Genomic DNA, 20,416 nt, shown 5'->3' with positions numbered 1-20,416 from the left:
TCCTTTTTCACTTTCTCCACCCTCCCCAAAATGACCACAATCTTAAAAGCAAAACAGTGGAAAAATATGTCATGCTAAATAATTTACTTTGTACGTGACAGAAACAAAAAATCGAATCTGAACTATAATTTGATATCAAAAGGTATCATTTTGATCACATTTTGGCAGCAGGAAAATAATTATGTTTTCATTCACCTTTTTGAAAGCACCATCGCAGGAAACACATGTTTAGGATAACTAAAGTAATACACACTTGTGTTTAATGTAATTATTATTTTTAAAATAACTCTTGAAAATGAGTTCCCATCATATGCTTTATTGGAGAGATTGAGTTTGCAGAGACCATGTAGATGTCAGAGCAACAGTAAATGTTGTCATTACAGCGAGCATTCGATCAAACAATATTGTGAAACGCATTCAGGCTTTACAACTCTCATGTTTGACAGGCAGAGGCATACAATGTCAAACGCCTCTGCCAGGAAATTCTCTCAGTGGCCAACTTTTACAGCTGTTGTTTACATCTTCCTACAAGTGAGAAATTTCACCCAACCCCTCATTATAATCCAGTCTGTAGGTGGGAAAATAAATAGCTGAATACAGTCGGAGGGCTGTGTGAGCTATAGTTTGTGCCATAAGACATGAAAGAAAGCCTCAAGTGGTTTTAGAGACTCAAAGCATTTGCTGTACAAACACATTTTATTAAATCTGCAATGAAGAAACCGAGAACAAGCTGTAAATTCTAAGATGGTCTGGTTCTTACTGACCCCATACTGTAAGACTCACTATTGTACCTGCTATTCAAACTGAAAATGCGCAACATAAGGGAAATAACACTTTGCAGTAAATCTTGCAAAACTCTTTGAGATGGCTCAACAATGTGATAAGGAACTATATCAGATGCAAGGGTTAGTTTATATATACTATATTTAAGAATGTGCCAAATTCTTGATGGTCTGAAATGTTGCATAAATAGAGTAAATCTAAATGTGGATGGAATTTTTATCCTCTTGTCTTAATTTACTCCCCAACTTACACCACCAATATGATTTCGGCTTTGCTATTTAGTGAATGGAATTTCGATTTCCTAAATTAAATATGATTTATTTTTTCAACCATCAGAGTCAGCCACAAGCTGCAAGGGAAAATAATGAACATCATAAACATGAGTTGAAAACAGTACAAACGTTTCTGTACGATTCTGACATTCTTCTCAACCCATGAATTAGGAACCAAGGAGAAAAGGAGGGAATCATAAGGAAACTGGATAAAACGCGAAATACTGTGGATGCTGGAAATTCCCATCCACAGTGGTACACAGGGCCCTCGATCGTGTCCGCCCTATTTCCCGCACCTCTGCCCTCACCCATTTCCCCTCTTCCCAGAACTGTGATAGTGTCCCAGTAGTCCTCACCTTCCATCCCATCAGCAGCAACGTCCAACGAATAATTCTCCCCCATTTCTGGCACCTCCAGTGTGATCCAACCACCAAACACATCTTTCCCTTCCCCTCCCCTCTCAGCATTCCCTCCGTGACTCCCTGGTTCAATCCTCCATCACCACTAACATCTAACTTTCCTTCTCCCAGCACCTTCCCATGCTAGTGTAGGAGATACAATACCTGCCCTTTCACCTCCTCCCATACCACTGTCCAGGGCCCCAAACACAGTTTTCAAGTGAGACAGTGATTTACGTGCACTACCACCAATGTAGTTTACTGTAATCACTGCTCACGATGTGGTCTCCTCTACATTGGGAAGACCAAATGCAGATTGGGTGATCAATTTGCCGAATGCCTCCATTCTGTTCGCAAGCACAACCCTGAGCTTCCAGTTACTGCCACTTCAACTCTCCCTCCCACTCGCACTCTGACCTCACCATCCACGGCAAGCTCGAGGAGCAGCACCACATTTATCTGTTAGGGACCTAACAGCCCTCTGGCCTCAATGTTGATTTCAACCACTTCGAACATAAGAACAGCTCCCATCTTCCTATCTCCCATAACAGCTTACCTTCCCCTTCTTCTGTGACCATTAGCACATCATCTGCGTCCCAGACACACCTTTTCTCTCTCTGGTCTGCCTCTGCTGCCCTCCTTTGTTTTGCACCGTTAACACCTCTTTAATCCATCACCCTCTGTCCTCCACCCCATTTTTTCCTTTGTCTTTGCATGCTCCACCTCCCCTCTCTGTTAGGCCTTAAAACCTCTCCCTCCCAACATCCCCCACTTCTGACGAAGGGTCACGGACCCAAACAGTTGACTCACTTTCTTTTCTCCATAGATGCTGCCTGACCTGCTGAGTGTTCCCAGCTCTCTCTGTTTTCGTTTCAGAAGGAAACTAGGTTTGGTTCTGCCCAGGATAATCCCAGTATCACACTTAGTTGGAGTCACAGATGTAAGTGGGATAATACTGGACAAGGGGAGAGCGAATAGAGTTCATAAATGCATTTGCTAAGGCAGGGGCAAGCTGAGTCAATGGTTCAGCGTCTTGGGACGTCCTCCCTATGTGGCAATCCCTTTACAAATGTAATTTTGTTGTTGTTTAGTCCTGGAGCAAGGACTAAATCGACACCAAGCCCTCCACCAGCTTCATCCCTGACATCTCCACCCTCCTATCTTCCCTCTCGCTCAGCTCTGAATGCCTCCTCATCCTAGGCGATATCAACCTTCACTTTAGCCCCTCCTGCTCTACCTCTGCTGACTTTTCCTCCCTTATCTTCTCCCTCAATCTCTTCCTCCACATTCCCTCCGCCACCCATGTCAGCAGTCACCCACTCGACCTGGCGATCACTCGGGACCTCACCATCTCAGGCATCGCCATCATCGGCAAAGCAATCTTGGACAATCACTTCATCCCCCTTAACTCCTCAATCTCTCTCCCCACCGCCAGCCAAACCACCTCTATCTCCTACCGTCCCTGGAAAAAAGGCTCCACCTCTGCCTCTTGGCTTCCCTGGAGTCATCTGAACTTCTTCCCCTCTTGGATTCTTCTCGCAATGACCTATCCTCCTCGGTCAGTCTTTACCACAGCTCCCTCTCCTCCACTCTCAATTCCCTCGCTCCCCTCTCTTCCCGAACCATCTACTATTCATGTAAAGCACCTTGGTACCCCAACCACCTCCACTCCCTTAAAGCCCAGATGCATTCCACTGAGTGCACTTAGCTTAAATCAAACCTAATAGTCCATCGGCAGATCTGGCTGGACCATATCAAATCTTACCGCTCTGCCCTCACCTACTCTAAATCGTTGTTCTATTCCAAGACAATCTTGGAGGCTAAGGACAACCCCAGGCTCCTCTTTTCCATCACGAACTGGCTCCTCCACCCACCCTCTCATGCCTCACCCATACTCACCACGAGGTGATGCTGGACTTCCTTGAATCCATAGGTGAGGGAATCTACTCAGCTGCCTCTACCACTGCATCTGTACCACCTCCCCATCTCCTGCTCCCACACCGGCCCCTACCCATCCCTCCCTCCACACCTTTGAGGGTTGAGAACTGCTGTCCTGACTGAATGTCTGTCGGACTTCAAGTCCTGGATGAGACCTAACTTTCTTCAATTGAACGTCAACAAGACCGAGGCTCTCCTGATTGGCTCTCGTCAGTGCCTCCTCACCTCAGGCACTGACACCATCACCATCCATGGTTGCACAATCCACCTTGCTAAGCCAGTCCGGAACATGGGGTCTTGTTTGACCTCAACTATCCTTTCTACCCCATATCTGCACCATGACCCATTCTTCCTTACCCCACCTCCGCAACGTCACCCGGCTCCATCACTATCTCACATCGCAGGCCACCGAAAAACCTCATACACGCTTTCATTACATCGAGACTCGACTAGCAAACTCATTGCTTATCGACCTCCCCAATTCCTCCCTCCACAGGCAGCAGATCATCCAGAACTCTGCAGCCCGTGTCCTCTCCCGCACTAGGCTCCGCGATCCTATCACCCCCATCCTTGCCCAACTCCACTGGCTTCTCATCACACAGAGGATACAGTTCAAGATCCTGGTCCTCACCTTCAAAGCCCTCCATGGTCTTGCTCCTCCCAACCTCTGCATCCTCCTAACCCCCTACCATCCTGCTCACTCCCTCCACTCAGCGGGCTCCGGCCTGCTTCAAATCTCCCACCTCACTCGCCCCACTATTGGCGGGCGGGCCTTCTGCCACTCTGCCTCCATCCCGCAGTCCCTCCACCTCGCCCCCTCCCTTGCCACCTTCAAGACCCATCTCAAAACCCTCCTCTTCGACTGTGTTTTCGATCTCCCTGCTTCCCCCCCTGCCCTCCACCCTCCCTGATCCCGACCCCCAACTCGCGTCCATAACTCTGTCCAGCGCCTTGGGACATCCTCCCAACATGAAAGGGGCTTTACAAATGTAATTTTGTAGTTGTTTTTGTTGTTGTCTCCAGGGAACACACTGTTTATGAATCCCACAAGATAATACAATTTACATTTGTATAGCACTTTTCACATCGGGAAGACATCCTAAAGTGCATTCTTATTGCTGGATAGGGACCAGAACTGGGTGTTGGAACCGAAGGATTGGGGAAGGGAAGGATGACCGAACATGTGGTCAAAGAAGTATGTTTCGAGTGAGTTGGAGGGACTCTGGGATGCAGTTACAGAAAAGGCTGTATTATATTGTGAAGGCTGAAAGCACTCCCACCGATGGTGGAGCAGATAGGGTGGGGGACATGAAGCAACAGGTGCTTACTGAGTAAAGGGAGTAAACTGGTCAGAAGGGTGTGAGGAGGTTGCAGAGGTAGGGTGGGGGCAAGACCATGGACATGAGAACGAGGATCTTGAACTTAGTCCACTAGGGAACAGGGAACCAATGGAGTCGAGCGAGGATGGAGCCTGGTGCAGGAAAGGACACGAGCTGCAGCATTTTAGATAAACTGCAGCTGGTGTTGAGAAGAACTGGGGAATCCAGCAAACAGAGTGTTGGTACAGCCAAACATGGACATGATATGACATGATGAGAGCCCGAGGGAAGAGACGGTGCCAGAGTCAGGCAATGTTTTGCAGAAGAACGAGGCGGGCATTGTGGGTCTGCAGGAGAACCTTTTCTTTTTAACTTAATTCTCATCCAAAAGAGAGTTCCGCAAGTAGATTAACATAGTCTTTTCTCAATTCCCATTCCTACTCCTATTCTCATTCATTAACATTTTGGCAACTTTTTTTAATCAAGAATTTTCTAACTTTACTTGTTTCACAGATAATTGACCCAATTCCTATCAAGCAACAGAGGAAACAATATCCCTTTCATGGTCAGTTTGCAGCTGTATCTAATCTAGTTTCAATGGATAATCTAAATTAGATTTTTACCCCCTCAGTCAAAGCATGAAATTCAATTACATTGTTTCTTTTCAATTCTCACTGTGCTGCCATGTGTTACTTGTCTGTTTCTTTATTATGTGAAGGGAATAAGCTAAAATCCACACCACTCAAATAATATGCCATTGTATCTATCTTTTGCATATTATTGCTATTACAACTGACTATGCATAAGACATTGATTACTCTGTGCAAACTGGCTACTGCATCACCTCCAAAGTATACACTCAATCTTTACAGTAAATTCTGTGAAGTGCTTTGTGCCTCCTTCCTAATATGAAAGGCGCTATATCAAACGCAAGGTTTCTTCAGATCATTCTTATCAATTCAACATAAATAATGCTTATTAATAATAATTTGGACAGTATTGATGGATCATATTATTGTATGAGAGCAATGCATACTATTGGGGTCAAATTTACAATAACTATTCACTAAATTATTAACTAAACTTGCAGTTACAATCAGCCAATAATATCACTGGCCCTGAAGGTGACCATCTGCCCCCTCTCCTCCCTTTCAATGATAATGTTTGACTACTTTTGGTTGCTGCGATAATTATAACTGGTGTATTATCATCACATGCTTCAATTTTGACCCAACTCCAGGCTAAGCTGACATCCATATACAGTGTTGATGGAGCGATGCACTATTGAAGGTGTTATCCTTCCAGTGACACATTAAACTGAGGTACCGTCTGCCTGTTCAGGTGTATGTTACAGACCCAAGGCACTATTCAAAAGCAGAATGGAATTTCTCCTGGTGTCCTGGCCAACAATCTCCCAAGTAAAATTACTAATTCACTTCACTGCTGTTTGTGGGGCATTACCATGTATAAATTAGCTGTCACGCTCATCTTCAAATGCATCGTCACTCCACTTCACAGCAAGTCTTGTGAAGTGCTTTGAAACATTTTGATGACTCGATTAATCCTGCTTTGAGGGGCACTATATATACATGCTAAATAAATTGTTGGGAGCTATATAAATTGTTGTTAATTTTATTTGAGGGATGTGTTGTCAAGGATATGGGGAGAAGCTCCCATCACTTTTCAAATAATGCCACAGGATCTTTAAATGCAAGTTGTTGTTGTTGATCTATCCTGACTTCAGAATTTGCTCTTCCTTAGCGGAAAATAAGTACAAGAAGCATGAGATTCATTGATGACCTAATCTAAATCTTTAAGTAAATACTGTACATTGGAATTTTGTCATTTTACAAAACCATAACAGAATCATGAATTAGGAGATTTAACAATGTTTTATGTTATATTTCAGTGTCCAATCTGCAATGGTTTATTTATTTTTACAGAAGTTCTTAATAGTTATATTTTACCACCAGCGGGATGTGATTGTATAATATCTAATCTCAGCTCACAATGCATGTACAAATTTAATACACGTCGAGCATGATTTATAGAGTTTACATTTTTCATTATGTAATGCGTGGCATTTCAGCACATAGTGTGTATATTTTCACTTTATGTTAGATGTATTTAGATTTGGATTAGGTCATCAATAAATCTCATGCTTCTTGTCCTTATTTTCCGCTTTTCGCCTTTCCCTCGCCTTTTCCCGTTCCACCTTTCCACACCTCCGCAACATTGTCCGCCTCCGCCACTGCCTCTCACCACAGCCACCGAGATCCTGATCCACGCTTTCATTACGTCCCGGCCTGACTACGCCAACTGTCTGCTCACTGGACTTCCCAACTCTTCCCTCCACAAGCTGCAGATTATTCAAAACTCTGCAGCTCGTGTCCTCTCCCGCACCAGGCTCCAGGAACCTATCAACCCCGTTCTTGCCCGGCTTCACTGGCTCCTCATTCCTCAGAGATCAAGTACAAAACCCTTGTTCTTACCTTCAAGGCCCTCCACTGTCTTGCTCCCTCCTACCTCTCCCACCTCATAACCTCATATCAGCCTGTCTGCTCCCTCTGCTCGGCTTCTTCAGGCCCCCTGCACTTCCTGCCCCACCACTGACAGTCAGGCATTCAGCATCTCTGCTCCCATACTCTGGAACTCTATCCCACAATCCCTCCGCCTCACCCCCTCTCTTGCCTCCTTCCTCTTTGATCGTGCCTTCAGTCACACTCATACCCACTCAATCAATATATTGTGTCAAATAACCATCCTCATCCTGTCAAGTGTTCTCTGAACACTCTGGAACACAACAGAGAGGACAGAATGGAAAATGGCTTGCATTTTGATTGAAAATAAAAGTGAACCCTTTTGTGCACTGACAATACTTAATGCCACATAAGCACATGAAAGATATGAAAGAACTTATACTCCAGACACTTGCTTGGGAAAACTCTTTGTTGTCAAGACTCAAGACCTTTATATTGGATTCTTTTATCCTGCGTTTTCTGTTTCTCTTTCCCCAGGTGGCTTTTGGAGATTCTTGTTAATTGGGAGCACAAACTGCAGTATATGACTCAGCACATTAGTTGAGAGACTTGTATACTATTTGACGCACAGACTGGTTAAGATATTGAATGCCATGCTGGGACCAGTGATAGAGGCTGAATCCTTATTAGCTTTCAAAAAGGAACTAGATGAATATCTGCAAAGGAGTAAACCGCAAGAGTATGGGGAAAGGACAGGTAAATGTGACTGAATGGATGGTTTTAAAAGAGTCAGTACAGTCATGATGGGCCAAATGGTCTTCTTCTGTGCTGTAAATTTCTTTCTGTGCTGTTTGTGGGACATTGATATGTGCAACTTGTTGTTGCGTTCCACTCACAAAACACACAGTCAAACCACTTTGCAGAGTATCCTGTAAAGCACTTCAAGGTATTTTAACGTTGTGATAAGGCACTATATCTAATCAATTATTACATTATTATAGCATGTGCTATACGTAAATACGTTCGACTCTGAAAAATTAAGTTTCGATACTCTTAGCACTGGGGATCGACCTCATTGCTCTCCTCTGCACTGAATAAGAGCCTTGACTGCCCCTTTATGTTGTGGCAAGGACAGCACCTCCAACATAACATCATTCCACTGCTACACTGGAGCTCCAGTCTGGACTATGAACTCAAATCGAAGTCTGCAGCTTAAAATCGTCAACTTTCTGACACAAAACAAGAGTGCTACAAACTGAGCCAAACTGGTAGCCTGATATTGTAGAGTTCATTAATGATAATTCTCGTATTTGATGTAGCACCTTTCACATTAGGAAGACGTGCAATGACTGGATTTGTTGGCAAACAGTTGTGTGCACAGAAGTGTCCCACAAACAGCCATGAAGTGAGTGACCAATTTTATTTGGAGGGGTTGATGGCCAGGACACCAGGAGAAATTCCTTGGGATCTTTAATGTCTACCTGAACAGGTTTAGTGCTTCATCCAAAAGATGACAATACAATCCTTCACCGCTGTTCCCTCTAAAATGAGCACCTACTCGGTTACACAGCAATCTGTTGAGTACTGCACACTTTTTTTACTGCGCCTTTAAAAATTATAGGGAACATAACCTCCCCACCCCTCTCAGAGCCACCCCAGATCTCCACACTGTAAATCAAAGCTGTATGGTTACTCTCAAATCATCTTAATGTGAGCTGGCATTTTCTCTTGCCTTTTCCTTATGTACTTTTATAATTCTCCTTTTCAGATATTTAGCCAGTTCCCAAACAAATGGACTATCGAAGCTATAATCAGACCACTGGAAGACATGGACTCTATCTGACAGGATTCAGGGGAAACTACATATTAAAAGATAATAATTGTAATACATAACCACAGTAAGAACTGCAGGTTGAAGAGTACCCTAGACACCACTAAGTACACATCACTATTGCAAGGAGTATCATTACTTATGAGGCCTTCCTTGCATGCTACTAACTGAATGGTAAATGGAGCAGTTCTCAGTGGGAAATTGTACAATAAAATAATAAATAAACAGACAAACCAGAAACATATGTATTTGTATTATTCTTGAATCCTTTTGATCTACTACTTTTATATTTCCACTCATCCACCTGTCTATTAGTACAACTATTATTACTATAACTATAAAAAGCTCATACCATTTATATGTAATTATATTTATTGTGGTATTTCTTAGTCATCAGCTTCAATGTAAAATATGAGATGATATCAATTAGGGCAAGATATATTAAGGCAGCTAAGTGTAGCAATGATAACAATGTACACTTATTGTAAGGCAATGGAACAATAGTTTAATATCACAGATTATACCTCTAAAAGTTCAACACTGCTCTGTAACTAGAATGGAATGGAACCTTCAACCTTCTGATTCAGAGGCGAACGTGCTACAAACTGAACCAAGCTGATATTTATGAAGCGGATATAAATACCATGCACCGGACGAGTGCACTATGATTAATGTTAGCAAGTGTAGCAGAAGGGTGACTAATAGGAAAATTACAATGAAATCAAAAATATCGAGAAAAAAATCATCAACTGCATCTTATGGAGCAGTTCATTTGTTAACACATATAACCAATCCATTACAGTGAATCTGAGTTTCATATGGCTCAAACAATACAACTATTTACATCGATTTAGCCCCTTTCACATCAGGGACATCTCAAGATGTTTGTGGTTTGTGGTATTCGGGTAACTGGTTACCCGATGCGGCGGGAGGATAACTGGAGTGGGAATATGGCTGAAAACTCATTGAAAAAATAGGTCTTAAGGTGGGTGTGGAAGCTGAGAGGGAAGGGGCTCAACATAGAGTTCCAGAGAGCAGGGCAGAATAGCTGAAAGCTTGCCCACTGATGTTAGGGTGGATCAGACACGGACGTGAAGTCCACTGGTGGTTGCTGAGCAGAGGGAGCTGAGGATTTTGCTACAGCTTATCTTTTTCTGAACATACACAATTATCAAAAGTAACATTTCATTTGGTACAGTACATAGGTAAAGAATTGCTCAGGCTGAATATCAGCTTTTTCCTTTGAGTACTATGCACACCCTCTATTGGCCGATGACACCAAGAGAATCATGAAAGTAATTTCTAGAGCTGGGTTTTGTATTTCTACCAGTACAATTGGTCATCAATCCTTTCTTTTTGCCTTTAAGTATTTATGAGGTAATAAACGGCCAGTTAAAATTTAATCACAAAACAGAGCATGTTTTTTATCACATTTAAATGTAATCATTATACTGTGCTTCACAACATCATATATGGTACTTTGTTGCCAATGTGAATCCGATTGTTCACAACATGAACATTATAAATCTAGTGAAATTTTACGTCCTCAAAGAACATATCAAAGAAGCTGCCTCTGGCAACAAAGTATGTCATGTGAGCTATGTCAGAGATGGAAGAGTAGCAACTTAATTACACCAGAATCTTGGCAGCTCCAGAATCTGGGTACCCAGAGTTTTAATAATATTAAAAGGCTAAAACAAAATTTTGGGATCAAATGTATTTTGAAGGGGCATTTTGTTTGACATTCTACTCAATGTGGAGCAGAAAAAAACATTTTTTTTCCTGAAGTGAATTTGCTTTATAATACTAATCATTATATTCAGTATATCGTATTTCATGTCAGGCGGAAGTCTCAAAGCTCGTCACACGATATACTGCAAAGTGCAGTGACTGCATATTTTGTGGGCAAATGCAGCAGCCAATTTGTACACAGCAATGTCCCACAAACAGCCACGAAGTGAATGACCAATTTTATTCGGGAGATTTTTGGCCAGGACACGCAGAGAAACTCCCTTCTCTTTTTGAATAGTGCCATGGGATTGTTAACATGTATTTAGATTTCCAAAAGGCGTTCGATAAAGTACCACATAATAGACTAATGAAGAAGGTCAGAGCATGTGGAGGCAGGGGAAAAATAGAAGAATGGATAGCAAGTCGGTTACAAAACAAAACAGAGAGTAGGGGTAAAGGGTAGCTACTCAGACCGGCAGGGGGTGGGCAGTGGTGTTCCACCAGGATCGTACTGGGACCACTGTTGTTCACAATATACATTAATGATTTGGATTCGGGAATCAGCAGTACAATTTCAAAATTTGCAGATGACACTAAATTGGGGGGAGTAGTTAATACTCAGTATATTGTAGAGGAGCACTGGAACAAGTTACAGCAAGACATTAATAAACTTGCTAAATAGGCATTTAAATTGCAAATGCATTACAATGTAGGAAAGTGTGAGGTGGTACATTTTGGTAGAAGGAATAAGGAAGTCACATACATTTTGGAAAATAAAAACCTAAATGGGATAGAGGAGCAAAGGGATCTAGGGGTACACATACACAATTCACTAAAAGTAGAAACGCAGGTTAATATGGCTGTAAAAAAGATAAACCAGGCATTGGGGTTCATTTCTGGAGGGATAGAAATGAAAAGCAGGGAATTTATGGTAAACGTCTATAGAACCTCGGTTAGACCACACTTAGAATACTGTGTGCAGTTCTGGTCCCCACATTATAGAAGGAATGTAGAGACACTGGAGATGGTGCAAAAGAGATTCACAAGGATGATCCCAGAACTGAGAGGTTATACCTATCAGGAAAGGCTAAACATGCTTGGACTCTTTTCGCTTGAAAAGAGGAGGGTAAGGGGTGACCTGATAGAGGTCTTTAAAATGATGAAAGGTTTTGATAGGGTAGACATAGGGAAGATGTTTCCACTTGTGTGGGGAGACCAAAACCAGGGGCCATCAATATAAAATACTCACAATTGGATCAAATAGGGATGTTTGAAGAATTTTCTTCACACAGAGAGTAGTGGGAATGTGGAACATGCTACCACAAGAGGTTGTTGAGGTAAAACATAGATGTATTTAAGCGGACCCAAGATAGGTACATGAGGGAGAAAGGAACAGAAGGTTATGCTTGAAGGCTTAGTTGAGGACAGGAGGAGGCTCATGTGGAGCATAATCACCGGAATAGACCAGTTGGGCTGAATGGCCTCTTTCTGTGCTGTATATTCTAAAATATTCTAATGTAGAACATTTATCCAAGAACAAATTTGTTTCAATTTGGATTCAAAACCATTGAATTCACAGTGAGCAATTTATAGAGACGGACAAAAAAAAAAAAGTGGATTTAGATGTGCTATTAACGTTGTTAGAAATATATTTCTGTGATTTCCACTATCGAAATAGCACTAACAGAACTGTAAAAAGGCCACAAGCAAAGTCGTCTGTTATATCAGCACATGTCCTGTTGGTTGGGTTAACAGAGATCTTAAAAGTACTTCTACTGGCATTTTGCTTATGTGTGAGAATCTGATGTGGTCACGTTACTTACATCATGACCACCAAGGTATGGGCACATGTGTGAATGACATTTTCTGCAAGCGATCAGTGGATGTTTGGTGGTGATGTAAAAGAGGTGGAGGCTTGGGACACAGCAATGCCTCCAGTGTGTCACCTTATATCAAGCAGCTACAGTAGAAAATAGGCATAAGACACAGACCACTTACAGATTCCTGTCTTTAAATGCATAGTAACATTGATTAGAAATAACTGACGAATGAGATGCTTTTCTCCATATCCATACATAAACAAACCGCTTAATCTTTTTCTGTAGACAGAGGCCCAAAATTTGTGCAGAACGCTGTTTGATGTGAAATTCACAATTATTGAACTGATCAATTGTGTTCAATATTAAAAAGTATTAATGCTGCTGTTACTGTGAACACGGAAACCTTGTAATGTTTAATAAAATGATAGGAGATGCAGTTATTCCAGTTGTCAGAGCAGTTTGTTTTACAGCCCCACAGTGCGAGCAGTTAAGGTGCTGAAGAATGATAATAGACAGCAGTACAAATAGCTGTTGTGAAGATTGATCAGTCTTTAACAAAGCAGAGGAGTAATAAAACCACAGACAAGGAACTTGATGAGGGAATCAAAACTTCAAGGAAATTACTTTTAAACTGATGCAATGAAAATCTTTTAAACTGCATCTTGGATGGAACATAACACAAGACAAAACAGAATGAGAAAAACTGCAGACCCTTTTGTGCTCTCACAACCAGGGTCAATTTTGTGAGGCATTCTCGTCATTACAGTCACCTCTGGCTGCATCTTGCTGTTATTGCACTTATTAAAGAAATCGAAAGACAGAAGTCCTAAACAACAGAAATCAATGAGATTGCCAAGTGTAAATCAATGGGAATTTGCAATAGGAGGATCAATGATAGCTGGGCAGCAGGAAAAGAAACTGAGAAACTGGAAAACGAGAGGATCTGGGTTTGATTCCTGGGTGGGGCGAAACCTTAGGCAAGTTTCCTTACTCCGCATGCCTCTGTTTATCTAGCAGCAACTAGGAACCCGGTTGGTGGATCACTTTATGGGGGTAATAATGCCTCCAAAAGGAAAATAATCACTCAGTCCATGACTGTTTGTGGGACACTGCTGTGTGCAATCAGCTGCCACGATTTGCCCACAAAATACAGTCAAAATCTTTTTTTAAATAAATTCTGTGAAGCGCTTTGAGAAGTCATGAAAAGATACTGTATCAAAATGCAAGGATTATTATTGTTATTATTAAAGCTCATTGAAGCCGGTTTAACTCAGTGATAAACAATGTACTTTCAAGTCTGAGGATTATGCACTGAGTTAGTTGTACCGTGCAGCATAGCATTATATGTAAAGTAGAGCTTCTCAAGATCCATTCATTGGTACTGTCTCATTGCTCATCATTCAAACGTGGTTTTATTGCCTAAAGACATTTATACTGGTGATATCTGTTGTCCAAATAATGGTAACAGGAACACAAACAGGCAAGTTACCTGATATTGAGGTCCACCTCCCAACCTCTCTGTTACTGTTACTTGGGTCGTGGACATCACAAAATTGAATTTCTCATGGGACTGGTCATGTAGAAAAGTCTGATGCAGTTTGATATGTTCTCCAGGCAACACAACTGTAATGGAGGCTTAGAATGCAAGAATACCAGTTTTGACATCACATTTTGAGTCTCTTGAGCCACAGTATATAGGCAGTAATATTCTGGTGTGTCAGCCTGGTTCAGTTGTTAGCACTCTTGCCTTTGAGTCTCAAATCTCGTGAGCTTAAGTCCCACAACATCAGAATGTGGATCTCATATTTTCTAGGCCAGCTCTCCAGTGCAGTGCTGGGGTGCACTGTATTGTTGGAGATGCCATCCTTCAGATTGGATGTTAAACTAAAGTCCCGTTTGCCTGTTCAGGGAGACGTTAAAGTTCCCATCATACTATTTGGAAAGAAAAGGGTGTTTCTCCTGGTGGCCTGGCCAACAATCTTCCCAAATAAATGATCGTCATGACACTCATGGCTGCTTGGGGGACATTGCTGTTTCCAAATTGGCTGCTGTGTTTGCTTATAAAATACACATTCTTTATACTTTACAGATAATCCTGTGAAGTGCTTTCAGACATCAACCTGATGTGAAAAGCACTTTAATAATAATAATGTGCACAATTGACTGCCATATTTTGACCACAAAATACAGTGTCAATCCACGTTACAATATAGCTCATTGAGACATCTCAATGACATGATAAAGCACTATATTAAATGCAAGGATTATTATTATTATTATTATCATCCATAATGGATAAATTAAGAGTGACTGAAGAGTGCCTCAACCAAACAACACCTCAATGATAGAAGCACACAATATTTCCACAATGTACTTATTAACCTTGACTCCATAAAATAGTAAATTTTGTTTTTGAATTCTCCTTGGTAAACGAAGGTAAAAACAGCAAACACACTTCACATTTCCCAACACCTTTACCCAGTCACCTTCAAGACTTTCAGGTTTTACATAATAAACTGGGAACAAAATAATCTTCACAGTGCCCTGCAGAAATAATAATCTTCCGTGCTATCACTCTTCCTACATTAATGCCTTGTTTCTATGTAATCTATTTATTCAACACCGGGTTACCTGGTTGAGAATAATGCCACCTTCACATTGAGGTGCTGATAATAACAGTAGCAATCAAAACAGTGAGAACATTTGCCAGATAATTAAGTGGATGACATGAACCAGCAGGATCGGGAGGTGCTTTAAGTGGAGCTCCGCTGATAATTACAACACAACAAAAGAGGGGGAAGATTTATACAAACTACAGTGTATTCAACAGTTCAAAGCATTTCTGTCACTGCTCATGATTTAGATGACTTGTGAGACTTTAAATTTCAAAGGAAACAAGTAAAGCACTTTTTTGTTACTGTTTGCCTGGAAGCACAGGCTAAAGATTCAGCAGTAAGGAAAGCTCTCCTATCTTTCTACCCCAGAGTCTCTTTCATAATAATAATAATCCTTGTATTTTGGTGTTGAGCCTTTCACTTAAGAAAGAAATCTCAAAGCACTTCACAGAATATGCTGTGTTGTCAAGCCAGGTAAGTGGTCTCATAAAAATACTATTATTATTATTCCCTCACATAATACAGTCACTCCACTTTAGATTATATCCTGTGAAGCACTTTGCGGCATACTCCCGACATGAAAGTTACTGTACCAAATGTAAAGATTATCATTATTATATTATTAGTAATAATAGTCCTTGTAATTGAAATAGTGCCTTTCATGCCCGGTGGATATCTCAAAGTGATTCACAGGATTAGGAGTGAATTAACCAGAGCCCAATTAACCACTGCCCAAGATCATGAGTGTAGTGGCAAAGGCAAGTAGGTAACCATAGTTTGGCAAACTGAAGCAGACAATGTAATATGCCTAGATTGGTGTGGGCAGATCCCTGTGAAATTAAATCTTCCATGAAAAATTTTGATTTCTGGTATTTATATTGCATCTCTGGGGAGAAATGTTACTTTTTAATATTCATGTCAGGTTGCAGTTTAATGAATGCATGCAGCAAGCTCCATTAACATGCAGACTGACTGCAACACCAGGAATCCCCAAAATACAAAGCACTGAATGTCTGACCGCTCAGTCTGGAGAGTTTGATTGTGAATACAGAATAGGGAATCACACCGAAATGGAGGCCTCTACATTTGTACCATAAATCTAAACCTCATGAGGTGAAACTCACAAACCCTTACAGTAGAAATAAATTAAATGTACCATAGCTTCTTCTGTCAGTTCAGATGACTGTCAGACTTTCATTGCAACCTTTTAGAGCAAAATCTGACAAAGAATGAAGATAGAAACATGAAAGTTAGAAACATTAACTTCAATAACTGTATAAAAGTTTTAATTTCTCAGTTTAGTGTTTTGGATATGTTTCACTCAGTTCCTGGGACTTGTCAGTGATATACATTTATTTGTATTTGTATTGGTGAAGAAGGGAACCTTTACCTGCTTTGTACTCTGCAGAAGTGTCCTAGATGCTAAATATAGAGATATTTAATTTTATCCAAATAGTGTAAAAAAGAATCTGCCTTTGTACTCACTCAACCCCCTCCCCCCTCCCCTGACAAATAAGTAACAGACTAAACTTGGAAGCAGATCACTTCTTGGAGTTTGAAGATCCCAACACTAACTTCAATGAACTCTCACTTCTTCTAAGCTATATGGACACTCTTTTAGGGTTATTACAAGGTTGGTTGTTCTCATAATATTAATCTATGGTCTGTGCTCTTGTTTTTAGTTATGTTGTTTATAATCTGCCTGTTCATCTGTTAAGTAAATCTATTTTTGATTCAATTGGCTATCATTTGTCACTTGCCACTTCTGAAAGAAATAGAGTCTAAGTAACAATCAGACCCAGTTATACCACATTCAGTATTCTGTGAGTCTATATTTTGTGTGGTTCACACCTAATTTGTGTGGTTCACATATTTTGTGTGATTCACACCTAAGGTGCAGCAAAACACTAGAGTTGGCGTAATTAACCTGGATATGATGAATGTATGAATTAGGTCTCAACGGGAGAGGTAGTGGTGGAGATGGGCATTATTACAGAAGTGGGGGAGCGTTAAGTGGGTCAGAGCACGAATGCGGTATTTAAAGGCCAGTTGAGAGTTAAACAGGACACCTAAGATCTGCATAAACCCTGCAAGGTGGAGTATGCATCCAAGTAGTTTGATGCTGTCAGTGTTTGTGGTAAGAAGGCACTGACGGGAACCAAGCATGTTGACATTCACCTGAAGAAAGCCAGAGCTCATCCACGACTTGATGTCCCATAGCCAATTAGTCAGAATTGCACATACCTTTTCATACCACTTCTGTGAACACAATGAATGTTCTCTGAGTCTATTTGCGAAAATGAAACTCCCTTCTCGTTCGAATAAGATTATGGGATCTGAGAGTGATGGGAAAGCAGACTTTCAGTCAATCTAGTGCAGTTTCTCATAAGCATGGCAATGGATTTCTGCATGTGTCAGACACCCAGCTGACCAATCTGTCCTGTTGTTACTTATTCTACACGTGCCTTCCTGTGAAAGACTCAGTCAATTTGTGGCAGTCCAGGGGCGATCTGGCTCCGATTAGATATTCAGTACAGTCAGGCACAAGATCTTCTGATCTGTATAACTTAACACTAACCTTTACCAATTAAGCCATTGGGGAGTGGGGGGAGTGGAGGAGGTGGGGGAAGTGGGGGAGGTGGGGGAGTGGGAGAGGTGGGGCTGACAGCACATTCCTGGCATAATGGGATAGCGGGGGACGTTTGAATGTCATAATCAACTCATAACTTGATTATGGCATAATTTGATTCACCCACAAAATATACAGCCAATTCACTTTACAGTATATTCTGTGAAGTATTTTGGGACGCCTAGAAGACTTGATAAGACGTTGCATCAAATGCAATGATTATTATTATTACTATTCTAATTTGCTGATGTAAACCGTATGTGATTGCACTTATGAATTGGTGTGGAGTGATGTGGATGTGATTCAATCATTTTGGTACATGTGGTTTCAACACCTCACTGTTACTTTTCAAGCAGATGTCAATAACCCATTCCTAAACTCATGTTTGTAAATGTGATTTCTGGTGTGCCGTGACTGATAACACAAAATAAGACTCAAACATCCAAAGATAGCTTTAATACTCGAAACATCAAAAATATGAAACTAGAATCTTAAGTAAAAAAATTAAAATCTTGCACTTCTTTCCTATCGGTAATGTTTTATTTTCTACTTTCTTACCTTTAAGCCTTCATTCCTAAATATCTCTGTATTTATCGTTAGGATCAGACTGCATGAAAACTCAGATTATTCAGACTTCATCCATAATTCTGTCCAACTTTCTGATCAGACCCAGGATCAATCTTGAGACCTTTTGGTTTGTACGACTCAGCTACTCACTGAATAATCGGCCTGAGCCATTGTGCAGTCTGGTGACAATTTTACAGTACTAAAGCTAGCTTTGGATGCTTCAGATCTTATTAACTCTGTTACCATTTACTGTTGAATGATAGACATGAATAATGGCCATTTGGGTGACTGGACCTGTGGAACCACAGCCCCAGTGAGAGGATAAAAGGAGTTAAGCTTCTCCAAGAAAGGAAGGCGAGTGCCATTATTCAATAATGTCACTCTTATTTAAAAGCCATGCAATTCAGATCTGGTTCTTCCTTTATGGGGTTCCTTAAAACTGACTCCATGTAACACTTCACAAATGTGAAAGTTACACAGGATTGCTGAGTCCCGGAGACTTGAATCAGTTTTGTTAGGTCTTTCAGTCACCATTAATATGTAGCCAGTTTTTTTAATAATCAGAGCACTGCACAGGCAGTAGTACACACTTTGTGTCTATTTCACTGGTGATGGAAAGACCTTACAAAACCAATTCATGTCTCCGGAACTCAGTGATTCTGTGTAACTTTCACATTTATGACGTAAACCAAATGATTCATGACTACGATTGCAATAGCCTTTATTTCTAAATGTTATTTTTTGCGAACACCAGGCTGCGTGGATTGGGGAATGGTTAACAGGTAGGAAACAAAGAGTAGGGATAAACGGGTCCTTTCAGATTGGCGGGATGTGACTAGTGGAGTGCCACAAGGACCAGTCCATCTACATCAACGATCTAGATGAGGACATCGAAGTTAATATATTTAAATTCACGGATGACACAAAACTAGGAGGAAGTGTCAACACAGAGGACGACATTAAAAAAATGCAGCGAGACATAGATAGGTTAGGTGATTGGGCAGGTAGGTGGCAGATGAAGTATAATGAAGGGAAGTGCGAAGTCATCCACCTAGGTAGCAAAAACAGTAGAGCAGGTTATTTTTTAGAAGGGGAGAGATTGGAATGTGTTAGTGTCCAGAGGGACTTGGGTGTCCTTGTACACCAATCACAGAAAGTTAGTCTGCAGGTGCAGCAGCAATTAGGAAGGCTAATGGGATGTTAGCATTCATTCTGAAAGGATTAGAGTATAAGAGTAGGGAAGTCTTGCTGCAACTGTATAGGGCCCTGGTGAGACCACACCTGGAATACTGTGAGCACTTTTGGTCTCCTTATTTAAGGAAGGATGTACTTGCCTTGGAGGGGGTGCAGGGTAGATTTACTAGGTTAGTACCAGGGATGAAGGGGATGAGTTATGAGGATAGGCTGACCAATTTGGGCCTATATTCTCTAGAATATAGAAGAATTAGAGGGGATCTTATGGAAACCTATAAGATCATCAAAGGGCATGATAGAGTAGATAGTGGGAGATTGTTTCCCCTGGTTGGAGAAACTAAAACCAGGGGGTCACAATCTTAAAATCAGAGGCCAGCCCTTTCGCACTGAGTTAAGGAAGAACTTCTTCACTCAAAGGGTGGTGAATGTATGGAACTCACTACCCCAAAGGGCTGTTGAACATATTCAAGACTGAGATAGATATGTTCCTTATTGCAAAAGGGATTAAGGGATATGGGGATAAGGCAGGGTTATGGTTCTGTAGTCTGTAGCTCAGTGGTTAGAGCACTCGCTTTGCAAGTGAGAGACCTGAGTTCAATTCCAGGCAGGGCGAAACCTTGGGCACGTTTCCTTACTCCACACGCCTAATAATAATTCCTTCAAAACCAAAAACAATAATAAATTGGTCATTTTCAATCTCCGACTGTTTGTGGGACATTGCTGTGCGCAATTGGCTGCCGCATTCGCCCACAAATATACAGTCAAGTCACCATACAGTGTGTTCTGTGAAGCGCTTTGGGACGTCCTCCCGACGTGAAAAGCGCTATATCAAATGCAAG

The 20,416-nt window shown here is 41.4% G+C and overlaps 1 protein-coding gene across 2 annotated transcripts in view; it reads right to left on the bottom strand.

Annotated features, from left to right (window-relative positions):
• Positions 1 to 20,416, bottom strand: part of LOC103181108 (serine/threonine-protein kinase 32B) — a 151,093-nt gene that overhangs the window by 55,078 nt on the left and 75,599 nt on the right. The gene's annotated exons all lie outside the window — the stretch shown is intronic.

The sequence above is a fragment of the Callorhinchus milii genome, unplaced genomic scaffold (genome assembly GCF_018977255.1).
Source record: "Callorhinchus milii isolate IMCB2004 unplaced genomic scaffold, IMCB_Cmil_1.0 Scaffold1, whole genome shotgun sequence".
Lineage (NCBI taxonomy): Eukaryota > Metazoa > Chordata > Chondrichthyes > Chimaeriformes > Callorhinchidae > Callorhinchus > Callorhinchus milii.
Note: the sequence above shows the minus strand (reverse complement) of the source record. Positions and strands in the feature narration are given on the sequence as shown.